This window comes from Chlorocebus sabaeus, chromosome 3 (genome assembly GCF_047675955.1).
Source record: "Chlorocebus sabaeus isolate Y175 chromosome 3, mChlSab1.0.hap1, whole genome shotgun sequence".
NCBI lineage: Eukaryota > Metazoa > Chordata > Mammalia > Primates > Cercopithecidae > Chlorocebus > Chlorocebus sabaeus.
Genome location: NC_132906.1, coordinates 26,756,998 through 26,774,107, shown reverse-complemented (window position 1 = coordinate 26,774,107; position 17,110 = coordinate 26,756,998). Strand labels below are relative to the sequence as shown.

At 38.2% G+C, this 17,110-nt stretch overlaps 1 protein-coding gene across 10 annotated transcripts in view; it reads right to left on the bottom strand.

Moving 5' to 3' along the window:
• The window catches only part of CYSLTR2 (cysteinyl leukotriene receptor 2), a 179,017-nt gene that overhangs the window by 146,917 nt on the left and 14,990 nt on the right, over positions 1 to 17,110 (bottom strand). For 8 of the 10 annotated variants that reach the window (XR_005236485.2, XM_073014124.1, XM_073014098.1 and 5 more), the window contains exons 3-4: positions 12,053 to 12,194; positions 8,455 to 8,654 (exon numbers count right to left, since the gene is read on the bottom strand). The gene's annotated coding sequence lies outside the window, so the exon portion shown is untranslated. Of the gene's footprint in view, positions 1 to 8,454; positions 8,655 to 12,052; positions 12,195 to 15,126; positions 15,250 to 17,110 lie in introns of all 10 variants that reach the window. The other 2 variants (XM_073014107.1, XM_073014118.1) reach the window with 2 other exon arrangements.

Here is a 17,110-nt window from a genome sequence, read left to right as displayed (position 1 = left end):
GGATTACAGGCTGAGAGCCACCACACCCAGCCTATAAAATCTTAAAGACCCAAAATTAATCTTGGTCTTCTTTGTATATTCATTCCCTCCTGTCTTGCTCATAAGATTAGGTACTTAATTTATATTTATGGATTTGATTTGGTTTTTTATTCTATTTTGTTTTTTATCATTGAAAGGGACTTTTGGAAAGTAACCAATTATTTGATCATATAAATAATCACCTTGAGGGTTATCTGTTTTCCAACTTTAGATTTTCTTATACTGAATTTCCTAAAAGCAAATAATGCACACTGTACTCATATACGTACGCATATGTTACAGAACTAAAAACTACAAGTAGTGGTGTATGAAGTTTATAAATGAATTTAGGTAATTACTTCAATGGGAAAATTAGAATAAAGTTCCAAAATATATTGCAATTTGTTTAATAGATAGTTTGATTCAGACATCACCTTGTTTTATATTGTACTGTAAATATATTGAGTAAGCTTTAATAACGAGTACAACTGAATTAAACACATAAAGTTTCTCTCCATCATCCCCGAACACACTCCCCACAGAAGACTTAAAGGCCTCATAATAACTAAGGGCCTGTGTGTCACAGACCCTAGGACACAAAAGGCAGGAATATCTTTGATGAGATTATTACTCTCTAGTACCTCCTCTGAAATCTGGAGAATCCACCTGCGGTACCTCTGAGATGAAGGACATTTTGATTTGATGTGGCAAAGTCAGATGAGCCACATGAAATTTTAAGAACACATTTCTCACGTTCCCATTTGCAAGCATACCTGTGAAATATAGCCTAATAGATGGAATGTCACCTGAAGTCTACAGAAATTAAAGGCTGATGCCTCACGCTGTCCCTGGGCTAAATCTGTGGTCCTTAGAAGACTGACCTCACCAGCATGCCTCATCAGGGGCACATGCACACGCAGACTCACACTCGTGCTAACACACTCACACATACCTATGTTTACCCCTTCCTGCTCTGGCTGATCAAGTTGCTTATGTGCAGACTGTTTCATCATTGCAACTACTACTCGTTTTCCGGTCTGTACCTTGGCTAACTTGAGGAGAGCCACAGTTTTCTATGTGCAGATATGAGAAGAAGCCTGAATTCTTCCTTCTGGTTGAATTAGGGACTACAAGGGTTTCTTACACTCTACCTAAGATCGGTGACATAATCCAAGAATTCCCCAACTCAGGTGCAGTTTGGTGGCCTCTGGCCATGCACATTGGATTGGGTACCTTAAATCATGGCCTACCAGCCCTGTCTCAGCCAGGGAGTTTCCTGACACCAGGCTTGGCATATTGGAGGCCTTATCTATCTGGTCAATCTTCCAACTATCTAGGAATAGAGTTGTTCCTTCCCTAAAAAGGCATACCACGGAAGTCATCGGTCTATACCAAATGTTTATTAATTTTATCCTTATAATGCTCATCAGGGTTTCTCAGCTTCAGCACTATTGGCATGCCGGACTGGGTAACTGTTGTCGGGGACTTTCCCGTGCATTGAAAGATGATTAGCGGCACCCCTGACATCTACCCACTGAATGCCAGCAGACCTTCCAAAGTTGTGACAACCAAAAATGTCTCCAGGAATTGCCAATGTCTCCTGAGAGAAAACTCACCCCTGAATGAGACACACTGATATACACAAATAATATTGTTCAAATTGGCTAACCATCTCGGATTACAATCACCTGAAATCTGTACAACCGTCTTACCATTTCATACTTAGCAATTACCTACATTATCAGAATGCAGGTTTCAACTACATTTTAAAAAGCAGAAAATATTGAGTGGTCATAACAGTTTGAGCTATCATAGTCTTGGCTTTAAGCTATATTCCTACTTCCTCTAGTCAAATATATCTGTGACTTTTTAGGCCCCCTTTTCCCCTCACAATACTCAATTCTAAGATAAACTGCAGTGCACGTTTATTTTTATTTTCTTTTGCCTAAAGAAAGGACACGGGACAAAGTTACTGATAACTCCAAGTTGCAGAGTCAGTATTTGTAAACCTACTCAAAATGTCTCTTATCACTGTTATAATACAGCAGCTCAGCAGTCAAAAGAGGAAAGGAAACAGGGAAAGATGATCTTTTTAAACTGGCGTAAACATCCTTCTTTATTTGCCATGGCCCCTTATTATCATCACTTTTTCTTTGCTGGGATAGCATAAGTATTTTTTTCATGCGACATTATCGCCAATTACTCCAGAGATAAGATAGCATTTATTTATCATTATTTCTACATAAGAAACTTCAGGACATTGTGTTTTTCTGCCTTTGAAGTAGCAATTTCATTTTCAATCTCTCTCCAAGATGCTGACGGGCAACTGTATATCCTATCTTCCCTTGGGCGCTTTTACCAACAAACAGTCTAAAACACTAGGAGAATCTATTGCTCTGTCTTCCGGGTGAGTCACACAGCTTATTAAAAGCTCATCAAGGCCAGAGCAAGCTCAGATGACTTGATAGTTGATGAAATCGAGAGGTTTTTTTTATTTTTTAATTTAGTGAAGTCTCACATGGCCTAATTAATGCTAAGGTTCCTACGGCCATGGTCCCTTATAGTTTAAACACTTATGTTTAAATATGATAATTACCCTTAAATAATTATAGTAATCCAGGCTTGAATACAAAGCAACCAGAAGAATGGGATTGATAATTAGAAACTTTATAGAATAATTAGGGAAGAAATTACTTTCTCTTGGTCCTCTGTAGAATTGGGAATTTTTAGAGCAGGGAGAGACTTTGGGGGTTACCTAGATCAGTCCCTTTGTATTACAGATGAGGAAGCTGGGAGTCAGGGTGGTCTGGTGATTTATCTGAGGTCAGCAGACAGCTGGTGACAAAAAAAAAAAAGAGAGAGAGAGAGAAATTTTCCCATGTTTTTCCATTAGACCATTGATTTATATTATTTTTGGACATTTGGACAGTAAAGAAATCTATTTGTTAATTAAATTGAGTTTTTTTATAGCTAACCATGACAACAATAAGGGGCCATGATGATAATAAGGGGCCATGGCAAATAAAGAAGGATTTTTACACCAGTAGCACCTGTAGCGCTAGACGTTATATGTATCTTTTAGAAAGAGGTTTGTAGTACAAAGATCTGGGCATAGAGCAAAGTGTATTATTTATGGCTTCAATACAGATTTCTAGGAACATTTAGATATGGGTACATTTAAGTTCAGTGAAGAGGAAAGAAAATCAAGTTCAACATTTTCTGATTTTTTTTTTTTTTTTTTTTTTTTTCTTGAGACAGAGTGTTGTTCTGTCGCCCAGGCTGGAGTGCGGTGGTGTAATCTAGTCCCGGATTCAAGTGATTCTCTTGCCTCAGACTCCCAAGTACCTGGGACTATGGGCATGCACCACCACACCTGACTAATTTTTGTATTTGAGTAGAGACGGGGTTTTGCCATGTTGGCCAGGCTGGTCTCGGACTCCTGACCTCAGGTGATCCACCTGCCTTGGCCTCCCAAAGTGCTGGGATTATAGGTGTGAGCCACCGTCCCCAGCCTGATTTTAATGAAGAACAGATTGTATTTGAAACCATTTTGACCAACAGAAGAGATAATCAAGTATTGCTGGAAATAAAATATTTTCTGCCAGTTGCTTCTGGTTTTAGCAAACTTGAGTAGAGATACCATTGAAAAAGAAATCTGATAGGAAGAATTCAAGGCAAAGAGACCATTGTGGTTGAAGAGGCCTATTGTTCTAGACAGAGATGGGAAATGCCATTGCCGAATATCTAAGTTAATCTAGACAGCAACAATGGTCAGGAGCCTTTGTTCTGCAGCCTCCACTGCCCAGTTTCAAGCCACACCTGCTATATCATATTAACCTTGTCCACCTTTACCCTCCATGACACTACTATCATTAGGTTCCTTCTCCCTTCAGGTAAGAAATCATTAAAAAAATTTTTTTTTTTTGGTGTTCCCCCAGACTTTGTCCAAGCTTAGGTGTATTATTTAGTTGGTCTGAGGAAATTATACCAAGTTTGAGTTTGTAATTTCGGGCAGAGAGGTGTTTACTCCATGGCAGAACAGAAACCCACACCTGAATCTCCCTGGTTCAAATATGAAGCCACACTTCGCATGAGTAAGTACTTCTGTGGTTCAGATCCAGCTCTCACTGCCTCTATGGGAGCTAGCTCTCATGTGAGTGGTCTGAGGTTTCCTTCTCTAACGTGAGTGGTGCTTCCTGTAGATAGATAAGGGACTAAACATCTCAAATCAGGGTGTATCACATTTTCTATGAAGGTTGATATTCAGCAACGACGACACCGGTCCACATAAATTCTATTTGCAGGAGACTTGTTTTTTTGATTTATTATCGTCATCCTCAGAGAATAGCTTTCAACAGCAGGTTTGTGTATACTTTGGTCTGTGAGTCCGTTTCAGTGAACATTTTCTAAACACTGTCATTGGGTTCACTGTTTTGACAGGTCCAGTAGAGAAAATGGTCCTTTCAAGGAGCAACGTCTAGTTTATTTATCCTGTCACTTTACTGTAGTTTAGATACATTTGCTGCAAGTTGCATGGGTTGTTTTGTGTATCTCAGTCACTTACTTCCTTTTTCAAAAGCATCAGAGCAGTAGATGGTGCAACTGCTGCTTAGTTAATTTTTTTGTGCACTTTATTCCCCCAGTTAAGAGTGTGTAAATTCACTGATTCAGATGCTACATAACAATAAACCTGAAAATAGTAGTATCAACATTTATCAATGTTTACTTGATAAATGTCAAATTTATCATGACCTTAAATATTTTAAAAATTAAATATTACTGCAAATAGAGTCAAAAAGTGACTGAGCATTTTGGGTTGGATTTTCAAAGTCTTAATGGAATGAATAAGTCTGGTTTCTTAGCACTAATCTCTCAAAAAATCAAGGTGTTTGGGAAAGAGCCAATATTATAATGAGCTTTAAGAATATTATCAAATTAGTCCTGGTTGATGCAGTGACTGTCCTAACTTGTGAAGCCATCAGTCTCCATTTGAAGATGTCAACATCAAAAGAGAAACAGTGTCCACAGTGCTCCAGGCAGTGAAGAGGAAACCAAAATGAAAAAGCCTCACCCCCATGAGCTTCTAATTACAGGGAAATAATAGGTAGGAGATTGTAAGGGACAAATGAACAGAAATAACAAGATAATATTGAGCAAGAAGAAATTTTAGAATGAGCTCAGGAAAGTAATTCCATCAATCACTGAGCCATTATACTGCATAATATTGTTGGGGCTATTAGTATTAATAATAGTAATCATCATTATTACAAATGCAGTGGAGAGAACAATTTTGCAGCTGTAGAAAGATAGTACAGATAGACTTCAAGAGAAATGTCCCTTCAGTCATATGATGCCATGTACAATCTGAATTCTAAGAAAAAAAGGTCCTAACCATTTCATTATCAAAAAAATACTGCCTGATCACATTCAAGGGAAGTGTCTTCTTTACAACCGTACTCTGTTAATTATAGAAGATTTTTTTTTTTTTTTTTTTTTAGTTCGGGTCTCGTTCTGTCTGCTATGGCACAATCATGGCTCATTGCAGCCTCTACCTCATGGGCTCAAGCGATGCTCCCATCTCAGCCTCCTGAGTAGCTGGGACTACAGGTGAGCCCCACCCCACCTGGCTAGTTTTTGTTGTTGTTGCAGGTCTTGCTGTGTTGCGTAGGCTGAGCTTGAACTCCTGAGCTCAAGCAATCTCTCGCCTTGGCCTCCCAACGTGTTGTGATTATAGGAGTGAGCCCGGCAGAGAAGATGATTCTTAATATAACTGACTCAGCTGAAAAAACACCGGAACCAAGAAGGGTCGTTTTACTGCTTGTTAGTTAATAGCACATTTATCCATCTTACTATTTTCTTTCCCCTTTCAGAAGTAACCCACAAAATAAGTGTATCCTGTTTTTAACTTTGAGCCTTATAAGAAATTACCAAACTGTTAAGGATTTTTATGTTTAAATTCATGAGAGATATTGGTCTGTAGATTTCTTTTCCTTTCTTCTTTATTTTTAAATACTGTCTATGTCATATTTTAGCGTCAAGGTAATACTGGGCTCATAAAATGAGTTGGGAAGTACTTCCGCTGTTTCTATTTTCTGGAAGAGTTTATTTAAAATTAGTGCTAATTTTTTTTAGATGTTTGGATAAATTCACCTGTGAAAACATCTGTGACTGAAGATTTATTTTTCACGAGATTTTAAACTATGAATTTAATTTCTCTAATGGTTATAGCTACTCAGATTGTCTATTTCGTCTTAGTTGAGAGTGGGTAGTTTTAGGTTTTTAAAAAATTGACCCACTTCTTTAAGTGATCAAATATATAAGCATAAAGTTGTTTGTAGCATTCTTTTGTTAACTTTTTAATAGCTATAAGATCTGTAGTGATATCTCCTATTTTATTTTTGATTTTGGTGATTTATGTCTTCTTTTTTATTTTGGTCAGTCTTGCTAGAGGTTTATCAATTTTATTAGTTTTTTCAAAGAACTAGCTTTTGTTTTAATTAATTTATCTCTGTTGTTTTCCTGTTTCTACTGCATTGACTTCTGTTTTTACTTTGTTTTCCTTCTTCTGCTTACTTTGGATTTATTTTGATCTTTTTTTTTAAAGTTTCTCAAGTTATGAACTTAAATTATTGATTTGAATCCTTTCCTCATTTCTAATTAAGCATTTACTGCTATAAATTCCTTCTCAGGACTGCATTAGTTGCATCCCACATGTATTGATATGTTGTATTTCATTTCACTCAGTTCTATGTATTTTCTTTCCTTTGAGAATTCCCCATTGACCCATGGATTAGTTAAAAGTATATTATTTAATTTCCATATGTTTAGAGATTTTTCTATCATTTTTCTGTTATTAATGTCTAGTTTAATTTCATTATGGTCAGAGAACATACTCTGAAGATTTCAATTCTTCTGTTGAGAGTTTTTTCTTTAATGGCCTATGATATGATCTATTGGAAATGTTCTATGTAGCCTGAAAAAAAAACTGTGTCTTCTGTTCTCATTTGGTGGGGGTGTTCCATATATGTCAATTAGAACCTGTTGTTTGATTGGTTTGTTTAGATCCCTCTTAATCCTTGCTGTTTCTTAGTCTGTCAGTTCCCAAGAGAGGGTAGAAAAACATTTTGAACAGAAAACCTAGGCTAGTTGTTTACTTTCTTTCACATATTCGTTTACTAATTCAATATGCACAGAACATTAGGAAAGATATTTAGCATTTTATGAAAAAATAAACAATGATTACTGAAACAGTTTCCACCTTTTTAATTTCAAAGAAATCTAAAAGTGAATGCTTCAAAACCTAGAAGCTGTTTTTCCAACCTAAACAAGCCTTCTTTCCTCATTAAATCTTAAAGAGACCCTTCATATTTTGCTAAGTTTGCACCAGTTTCATATCTGATGATCAAACATTTTATTGTACCTAAATTCACTTTGTAAAGTAATCCATGCTGTTGTTTTCTACTAAGATTTCTCTGTGTGAGGTAAGGATTAGTCTTGACTTACATGCATTTTGAATAATGCAAAATCTTCACAACTACATGCCTTCCATAGTGTGACTGCTGTATAATAAAAAGCTAGTCAACTGAAAAGAATATGGCCTTAGAGTGAAAAGGTCTAACCTGATGAAAGAATCTTCAGATTGTGGAAGTATGAGTTATTAGCAAAAAAAAAAAAAAAAAGTAAATTTATTTTGGCTATTTCATAGTGATTCTGCATAATAAGTAATGAGGAAAAATGTTATAGCAACCTGAGGAAAACACATATATTAAGAAGAAATGAAATTTAGACTCAAACAGCACATGACTCAATAGCAACAACAAAAACCAGATGGTAATAGTCTATTACCTTCAAATTGCTAAGAGAAAATAAATGTCAATCTAAAATTTCATATCAAGCTAAACTATGATTTAAATGTAAGGACAAAATGAAGACTTTTCAGCTAATAAAAACTGAGCTTACCATTTTTTATCACTCAGTTGTTGCTGAGTAATCAACAAAGGAATATAATTAAGTAAACAAGAAACAGGACACAAAATGAATATGGGGATATAAGAAGCAACATTAAGCAAAAAAACTGGATAACATGTGGGTATACCCAATGAATTATTAACTACAAACTGATTTAAACAATTAATTTGGAGATGTTTAAAGGGAAAATAGAACCACAAAAAGACTATAATGTGGAATATTGGCAAGCATGGGAGAAACTGGAATTAAAAAATAAGAATGATATGTAATTTAGTATGAGGGACAAGATTTCATTAACATTTCATTTACCTGTTATCATGTAGAAATAGATCCCAAGTATCAGAGGCTCAAAACAACAACCACTTTATTGGCTCACAATTCTGTGGGTAAATGGTTTCTTTTCACTCCCTTAATACTTGTATTAATTACTTTATTACTAGTTTTAATTTACTTGTATTAATTAATTACCTGTTTACTAGTATAGAGATGGTTCAAACAGCTAGAAGCTGACTGGAACACACAACTGGGACCATGTGCTGGGACCTCAGTTCTCATTGTCAGCTCAATTCCTCAGTTCTCTTCCATGTGGTCTAAAGGCTTCTCCCTCTCCGTGTGGTTTTTCCATACAGTCTCTCCATGTGGCTCTCCAGCAAGTTAGCCCATGGCACCTAAGAGTGCAAAAGCAGAAGCCATTAGGCCTTTTAAAATGTTATATTCAGATCTGATGTCACTTCTGCCACATACTATTGGTTAAAGACAAGCCCAGATTCAAGAGGAGCAGACTACACAAGCACCTGAATACTGAGAGACACATTTCAATGTAACAGAATATTACAATTAACTTTAGAGTTTTTTATATCAGTTATGCATGCTAAAAATTTAAGGTAACTAGTAAAGTAATTAAAATAAAGTGTTGAGGGCCCAAGAAAACTCAATAAATCGAATACACTAGAGAAAACTGATGGTAATAGGGAAAAGTAAAAACAAAGCATAGTAAATGCAAAACACAATAAAAGATAGCAGACATCAAACTAAACATGTCAGAACTTACAATAAATAAAAATGGGTTAAACCAGCTTTTTTTTTTTTTTTTTTTTGGAAACAGTCTCACTCTGTCGCCCAGGCTGGAGTGCAATGGCGCAATCTCGGCTCATTGCAACTTCCGCCTCCCGGATTCATGCCATTCTCCTGCCTCAGCCTCCCAGGTAGCTGGGATTACAGGCGCCTGCCACCATGCCCGTCTAATTTTCTTTTGTATTTTTAGTAGAGACGGAGTTTCACCATGATAGCCAGGATGGTCTCCATCTCCTGACCTCGTGATCCACCAGTCTTGGCCTCCCAAAGTGCTGGGATTACAGGCACAAGCCACCACGCCCGGCCTAAACTAGCTTTTTAAAAATCAGAGATTCACTGAGAAAATGTTTAAATCTAGTCTATGCTTTGTGTAAGAAAACACTCAAATTATAATGACCCAGAAAGATTGAAAAAAAAAATAAAAAGAAAAATATATTAGGCAAATACTATAAATAATGAAGATGATGTAGTTAAAGTAATATCAGATAATAGATACTTTAAGAAAAACCTTGGTTTTAGTGATAAAGAGGATTAGGACTTAGTGACAGAAAAGAAAAGTTGATCAGAAACAATCTTGAACCCATATGCAATGAACAATATAGTCTTATGTATATATAAAGCAAAAACATAGGAGAAATTATCAAAATATCATTATAATGTGTGAAAGACAGAAGACAGAAAAAATAAGTCAATATATAGAAAAGTTTAATGCAATGATATTAACAAGTTTAATATAAGAATACATGAGGAACTGTTACCAACAATTAAAGTTCTGAGCACCTATAGAGAATTTATTAAAATTGAGCACTCTTCTAGGCCACAAAGGAAATCTTAAAATACAAATTATCAATAGCATACATAATAAACTGGTCACAAGGCAATAAAATTAGAAACTGCAATTTCAAAGTAGCCTGAAAGAAACAATTATAATTAAATTTGAGATGTGTTTAAACCTGAATGACATTATATGAGTATTATATTTTAAAACTTATGAATTACAGATAGTGATACAAGAGGAAAAATTATAGCTTTAAATGTCTACATTTTTAAGATAGAATATAGATGAGTTAAATGTTCAATTAAAAGTTAGAAAAAAAGAACAGAGTAAACACCCCAAAATTAGAATTATATAAAGTTTAAGAAAGTCTAAATAATTCTCTGACAAGATTGATCAAGAAAAGAAGGCACAAATAAACACTATGAAAAATAAAAGAGTTTAACATAAAGATCATTAAAACTTAACTAAATACCATGAACAACTTCATGATAAAAAAGGGCATTTTTGGTTTAATGTGAATTATGTAAATTGACTCAAGAAGAAATAAAAAACTTAAATAGGTCTATATCCAAGAGTAATATTTTAAAATATTGAACTGATACAGGATAGACAATGATGAAACCAAAGAACAACTAACTAATCCAAACAGACAATTGCTGAAAAAAATCTGGTATTGACTTATCATGGGTACTAGATGATTATCAACCCACTCATAACTTTAGGAAAAATTAGTTCAAAGGTTTAAAGAATAGACATACCAAGAAAGCACTATGCCCAGAAGAGTCTACAAACAAGTTTTATCAAAACTTTAAGGGGCAGGTAACTCTTTTTAATACTAGAAATGTTTATAATAGAGGCCAGGTGCAGTGGCTCACGCCTGTAATCCCAACACTTTGGTAGGTCAAAACAGGCAGATCACCTGAGGTCACGAGTTCAAGACTAGCCTGGCCAACACGGTGAAACCTCTCTACTAAAAATACAAAAATTAGGTGGGTATGGTGGTGCATGCCTGTAGTCCCAGCTACTTGGGAGGCTGCGGCAGGAGAACCGCTTGAACCCAGGAGGCAGTGTTTGCAGTTAGCTGAGATCGTGCCACTGCACCCCAGCCTGGGCAACAGAGTGAGCCTCTATCTCAAAAAAGAAAAAAGAAATAAATGTTTCTAATGGAAAAGAAGACTCATTTCCCCACCTAGACCAGGCAAGAAAATATAAAAAGGAAAAATTGAATGTAAGCTTATGTATAAACATAGATGCAAATACTATAAAAAAAAATTTTAGCAAACTGAATTCAGCAATGTAGGCAAAAATGTTATCATGACTTAGAAGCAGAGAGTAGAATGATGGTACTAGATCCTGGGAAGGATAGCAGGAAGAAGGGATGCCAGAGGTTGGTTAAGAAATCAAAAGTACAGTTAGATAGGAGAAATAAGTTCTAGCATATTCTATAGCACTATAGGATGACTATAGTCAACAATAATTTATTGTATAGTTTCAAACAGCTAGAAAAGAAGATTTTGAATGTTCCCAACATGAAGAAATAATAAATGTTTGAGGTAATGGAGATGATAATTACCTTGATTTGATCATCACACATTGTATGCATGTATCAAAATATCACTCTGTACCCCATAAATATGTATAATTGTAATGAGTCAATTCAAAATAATAATTTAAAAAATTATCATAACTAACCAGTTTATCACAGGAATATAAAGATAGTTTAAGGCATAAAAATCTATTAATATAATTTGCCATATTAAAAATTTTAAATATATGATCATCACAATATATGCCCAATAAAAGTATTTAATAAAATTCAACATTTATTCATGATGTTAAACAAAAAGAATATTTAATTGAGGAACAGAAGGAAACTTTCTTAAACCATCAAGATCATTTATTAAAAACTTACTACAAATGTCACACTTGGTGGTGAAATGAACTTTAAGAAATTGTACTCTTAGTTCTTAGTGATGTAAAGGGAAAATGCAACATTATTGCAAATGTGAATGAATTTTATTCCTCTGACATTTCTCTTCATATCTAAACATTTATTATTTGCTCCCATGATATACACCAAAAATATCTAAATTTCATAGCATAGAGTTCAAAGGTTTCTTGATTATTGCCACATAAAGTAGATAGCATCCCCACTGGTATCAGTTAAGATAGGTTCAGTAATAGTGTACAGAGACCATAATAACAGTGACTTACAGAAGACAAAAGTATGGTATGGCAACTCTACAGTCATCAGAGACCCAGGCTCTTTTTCAATTGTTGCTCTATCATCTTCAATGTATGGCTTCCATCCTGTGGTCCAAGAAGCTACTTTAGGTCCAGCCATCACATGCACATTCTGGCCAAGCAGATGGAAAAAGTGAAAAAGAATGAATATCCCCTATCTCTAAGGACATTTTCAGCATGTTGTACACATCACCTTATGCTTATATCCCATTGTCTGGAACTTAGCTATATGCCATACCTAGCTGCAAGCGTTGCTGGAAATGTAGTTTTTATTCCGAGTTGCTAGCACCCAGCTAAATTCTGGGGCTTCTATTGCGGGGAAAGAAAAGAACTGCTATTGTGAGAATAATCAATAGTTTCTGACACACCATCCTTCTCCCTTTCTTTTCTCCTCCAAATGGGAGAATACTAATTTGATTCCAGAATATTGACTGGGTCATGTTGTCACAGAATCCTTGGGATATCACTTCACCATCTAGAAACCTCTGTGGCATGGATGCCTTCTGCCTGAGTATTGCTCACACCCACTGGGCTCATTCTGCCCACTTGGCCCAGCAGGCTGCACTTAGCTCACACTACTGGCCCAGATCACACATCTGCCAAGTGCCAGCCAGGCACAGAGTGATGAGGGGTGTGTGGGTGGGTGAGTGCAGGGTCCAGACCCTGCACACAGCCAGGCACACTGGTAGGGCAGGCAGCTCCAGGTACAGGCATAGGTGCCAGCTCCATGCAAGGCTGCAGCTAGACCAAAGATACTGCACGCAGCTTCCACTGTGGGCACCTGCATCTGGACAAGAGGAATGTGGTGGCACCTGGAAGTTTGGAGATGCCAGAAACTGCAGAACCCCAAAGAGGTTGCCACAGCCTTGGTTCAGGGAGCCCCTAGGTCTGGGACCCCCAAAGGGCCATAGCTCTTCTCTCCTTGTCACCTACAACATGATGAGAGGGTGGCTGGGGCATGTATTTCAGCCCGGTTTGTGTTGCAGCTAGCTCTTTTAGTCCTGCCATTTGGCAGGTCCTGAGTTCTTGTCCCATGTGCAGGAAGAATGAGGTACACAAATAAGTGAACGGTGAGCAAGGCAGAAAGGAGCTTCATTGAGCAGCAGAACAGTTCTCAGGAGACCCTAAGTGAGTAACTCCTTTCTGCAGGCAGGTTGACCAGTGAGTGTCCAGCCCTCAGCAGAGAGGAGACCCAGAGTGGATAGCTCCTATCTGCAAGCAGGAAGGTTGTCCCATCATCAGCCTGAGTCTGGCTGAGTCTGGGGTTTTTATGGGCTTCAGAGGGGAGGGAGTGCATGCTGATTCATCCGTGAGTGGCCATGGATGGGCCAGGAAAAAGCGCCATAAATTCTCACCCCATTTGCAGAACTGGCAGCCTGGCCCCCTGGCTTCACATCATCCCTGGCTTGAAGGTGGGGCTTCACTGGGGACATGTCCCTTTCCACCCAGAAGCCTGTCTGCCTCCTGCCACCATCAACCTGCTCTCTATGGCACCCATGGCACCCAAGCTATTTGTGCTCAGGGATGTCTGCAGGCCCCTGCAGTGTTGCCCTCAGCACCCCCTCATCCTCCCTCCAGTGCTCATGTCCGAGCCCAAAGTCTGGAGGGAGCTGAGGTGGCAGGGGGCTGGCATGTTAGTGCTGCTCCGAGCGTGTGCACATTTGGTCAGGTTGCAACAATGCTTGGGCTTGGCCTCAATTTTGCTTCAAAATTGGAGCAGGCACTAGGAGCAGGGAGAGGCCAAGCAGTGGGAGCAGGCACTTTCAAGCCTGCAGGGGCAGGGGTGCTTCCTGGTTCCCCAAGAGCACAGGGATGTCTGGGTCCTCAGCCACAGCTGGGTGGCTGCTGCTGTGCCCAGGAGGTCAGGGGCCTACCCCTCCAACTCAGAAGCCCCCACCTGTTCCCTGCTCCTGTCAACTTCATGGAGCCTGCAGTCCCCACTGCACCTTTCCCACTGCAGCTGGCATCATGACTGCTGCTGCCATTGATGTTTACTCTTGAACAGAGCCACTGCATAATAAAAGGTCTCATGCACAGATGCATTGATATAACCCTTCTGGGATGCTGTGCTCCATTTCTTCCCTCCATGAAGCTGAACTGGTAAACTGATCAAGACTTAGTCTGAGGGATGATCTAACCATCTTTATTTCTGGTCTCTTTTTCTTGATTTATAATTGTCTGGTTGTTCTCACGATAGCAGTTTGCTAGTGACTTGCTTGGGCATGCATGGGATGTGAATCTCATGCTTCCTTCTACTTTACCCAACAGTCATGTCATAAGGGTTATGGGCTTGAGACCAGCTAACAAGTAAAATAAAATGGATACGATCATTTTAGTTTTAAAGAAAAAGTACTTGGAATCAAAGTCAAAATCTCAAGGGACTGCTTGGTAATAAAAGATGGTAGCTAAATTGTTTTACATATAGAAGGAACCAAAGAGGCTGGAGGCTGTGAGGTGGAAGGATCAGAAGGAAAAACACCTGTAGCAGGATAGGGCAAGGAGAGATGAGAAATGACAGTGGGGATCTGCAGACTGTATTCTGTGCAAATAGCTTGCCAACCTTCTCTTTTTTCTTATCTGTGAAATATTCAGTAAAGTGTACATTGTTCACTAAGGCATTATATGAGTAGATTCTTGATGGAATTCAAAGAAAAGGAGGAGACAGGTGAAAGTCTGGATTCTACCACTTGCAAGTTCAGAAACTCAAGACAAACTAACTTAAGGAAGAGAAAAGGAAAGTAAGTTGGCTTATAAAACAGGGAAGTCTGGGAATGAATTTAGATTTAGGCATAGTAAATAACATTGTTTTCTCTCTCATTTCCCTTCTCTCTCCCTGCCCTTCAATCTCTCTCTCTCTCTCTTTCTTTCTCTCTCTCTCTCTCTCTATCCATGGCTGCTTCTGTTTTCCTCTTTCTGTTGGCCTCACTCTTTTCCTTTCCACTGAAGACAGGGTTCCTCCATGCAACCAGGGAAGGCACCCACTGGTAGCCCCAGATTCACATTCTCCCAGCTCAACCATCCCAGCAGAAAAGCAATTCACTCACCACATTTGTGTATTAATTCAAAGGAAAGCTGTTTCTGCTGAATCATGTGGCCATTCTTAAACCAATCAGTGTATCAAGCATATAACGAACCATGAGTGACCCAGTCTGGATCACATGACCGTCCTGTGGCCAGAAAGTAATTGACATCCTGTCAGTCCATTTGTGGTACTATAACAAAATACCTGAGACTGGGTAATTTAGAAAGAACAGAAATTCACTTCTTACATCCCTAGAGACTGGCAAATCCAAAATCAGGGCACAAGCATCTGCAATCTGGTAAAGGTCTTCTTGCTGTGTCCTCTGATGGCAGACGACAGAAGGACAAAAGGGCTCAAACTCCTTCCATCGAGCCCTTTTATAATGGCATGAATCCATTCATGAGGGCAGAGCCTATATGACCTGAACACCTCCCAAAAGTCACCATCTTCCAACATTGGGGATTAAGTTTCCAACACATGCATTTGGGAGGACACATTCAGACCATAGCTCAACCCCATCCAGACCATATGGAGTTAGGAAAATGTTCCCCAAGACAAATGGCATACTGGGACCAAATGTGCTGGGCAGGAAACAAGAACAACAATAACAAGACCAAATAACCCAATAGCTTCCCCAGTCCACTATACTATGTTCTGTTTTCTATCTTTAAACTAAGATTAAATCACCACCCCAGAACTGGGCAATTCATATTCTCCTACCACTGTGAAAGTGTTGAATGGATGGTGTGGAGAAATAAAAATGGGCCTAACAATGACTGAGAATACCATTTTTGAGTCAGAAGAAAATTATGGAAAAAACTGGGTTTGGCTTGGCAGCTTTTGCAGGGATGCCAAGTTCATGACAGAATGAATTCCTAGAAATAAGATTAAGATGTAAAAGTATGTTCATATTAAATATTGACAGATTTTACCAAACTGCACTACAAAGAAGGGATTTCAGTGTACACTCCCACCAGCAATGCCTGTTTCCCACACCCTCACCAAGACTATATTATAGAACTATTGAACCTCTTCCCTCTGAATAGTTTATATGATGGCTTTGTAAGGCAGGGTAGCTTACAGTTAATCGTGAGAGAAAATACACGTTTTTTTTTCCCCCTAGATTTCTTAACTGAGGATGAATTATTTCTTTTGTGTATGTGATAATCTATGCCTATAATGCCTATTTTATTTCCTTTTTTATAATGAAAGTGTGTTTTAAAATAGAGTTAGTAATGTACATTTACTCAATATAGAGAACATGTGTATTTCTTAGACCAATTCCATCAGTGTAGAATGTGATTTCATTTCAGGAGTTTAAGTGAACAGACTGAGACAAATATTAAAAAATATAAAAAATTAAAACGCCTGAGAGATAAAACAGTTTTCATAGGAAAGAGAAAATCTTCTGGAGAAATAAGCTAATTTTAAATTAAACAGACTGCATTCCCAAATTCACGTGGTGTATTTATGAAGCACTGTTGGAGAGAATCTGTGCTTCATGACCTGACACTGCTGAATGGCACAATCCTCCCACGAACACCAGGGCTGGCCTATACCTGTGGTTTTGCCCCCAGAAGGCAAGGGCAAAGGTTACACTCAGCCTGAGTCTTAAATGCCTGGCTAAAAAAGGTTTGAAACAAAAAAGCAAATATGAGTAGGTTTTCATTTATTCTTTTTCCAAAATGCCAAAAGCAGATATTTATTTATTTATTTGAGATAGGGTTTGTTTTGTCACCCAGGCTGAAGGGCAGTGGGAGGGTCATAGCTCACTGCAGCCTTAAACTCGTGGGCTCAGGTGACTCCCTGACCTCCACCTCCCTAGTAGCTAGGACTACAGATGTGCACCACCACACCCAGTTATGACCAGGCCCATTCCAGAAATTATAAGAACGCTCCAAGGTGCTAGAGATGGGGGTCTCACTATGTTGCCCAGATGGTCTCGAACTCCTGGCCTCAATGGATTGCCAAAGTGCTGGAATTATAGGCAAGAGTCACTGCGCTTA